Raw genomic sequence first — 1,580 nt, 5'->3', positions numbered from 1 at the left:
TTTCATTCTTTTTGATGGCTAATATTCTATTGTGTTTGTATGTATATATAAATGTATATATACATGGGTGTACATACACACATGCATACCAACTCTTCTTTATCCGTTCATCAGTCAGTGGACACTTGGGGTCTCTCCATAATTTGGCTATTGTTGATAATATTGCTATAAACACTGGGGCGCATGTACCCCTTCGCATCTGTATTTTTGTGTCTTTGAGTAAATGCTTAGAAGTGCAACTGCTGGATCTTAGAGTAATTTTATTTTTAACTTTTTGAGGAATCTCCATACCGTTTTCCAGAGTGGCTACACCAGTTTGCATTCCCACCAGCAGTGCAAAAGTGTTCTCTTTCTCCACATTCTCACCAACATCTGTTTCTTGAGTTGCTAATTTTAGTCATTCTGACAGGTATGAGGTGGTATCTCATCATGGTTTTGATTTGTATTTTCCGGATGATGAGTGATGTTGACCATCCTTGCATGTGCCTATTAGCCATTTGCATGCCTGCTTTGCATTTAAAATTTTGTTTTAATGTTTTTTTCTTATTTTTGAGAGACATAGAGAGACAGAGTGTGAGCAGGGGAGGGGCAGAGAGAGAGAGAGAGGAAGACACAGAATCTGAAGCAGGCTCTAGACTCTGAGCTGTCAGCACGGAGCCAGACGTGGGACTTGAACTCATGAACCACAAGATCATGACCTGAGCTGAAGTCGGGTGCTTAACAGACTAAGCCACCCAGGTGCTCCTTCATGTCTCCTTTGGAGAAGTCTATTCATGTCTTCTGTCCATTTCGTAACTGGATTATTTGTATTTTGGGTGTTGAGTTTGATAAGTTCCTTATGGATTTTGGATACTAGTGCTTTATCCAAGATATCATTTGTAATTATCTTCTACAGTTCAGTTAGTTGTCTTTTAGTTTTGTTGATTGCTTCCTGCAGAAGCTTTTTGTCTTGATGAAGTCCCTATAGCTCATTTTTGCTTTTGTTTCCCTTGTCTCCAGAGATGTGTCTAGTAAGAAGTTGCTACAGCCTAGGTCAAAAAGTTGCTGCTTTTGCTTTCCTGTTTAACATTTAGATTTTTCATCCATTTTGTGTACGGTGGAAGAAAGTGGTCCAGTTTCATTATTCTGCTTATAGTCATCCAGTTTTCCCAACACCATTTGTTAAAGAGACTTTTTCCCATTAGATGTTCTTAACTGCTTTGTCGAAGATGAGTCGACCATATAGCTGTGGGTCCATTTCTAGGTTCTCCATTCTGTTCCACTAATCTATGTGTCTCTTTTTGTGCCAGTACCATAGTGTACTGATGACTGCAGCTTTTTAGCACAGCTTTAAGTCCAGAATTGTGATGCCTCCTGCTTTGCTTTTCCGTTTTCAACATTGCTTTAGTTATTCAAGATCTCTTCTAGTTCCATACAGATTTTAAAACAGTTTGTTCCAGCTCTGTGAAGAATGCTGGTGTTATTTTGATAGGGATTGCATTGAATGTGTAGATTGCATTGGGTAGTATAGACATTTTAACAGTATTTGTTCTTCCAATCCATGCACATGCAATGTTTTTCCATTTCTTTATGTCCTTTTC

This window comes from Suricata suricatta, chromosome 9 (assembly GCF_006229205.1).
Source record: "Suricata suricatta isolate VVHF042 chromosome 9, meerkat_22Aug2017_6uvM2_HiC, whole genome shotgun sequence".
Taxonomy (NCBI): Eukaryota; Metazoa; Chordata; class Mammalia; order Carnivora; family Herpestidae; genus Suricata; species Suricata suricatta.
The sequence above is the reverse complement of the archived record's forward strand: the minus strand, read 5'-3'. Positions refer to the sequence as shown.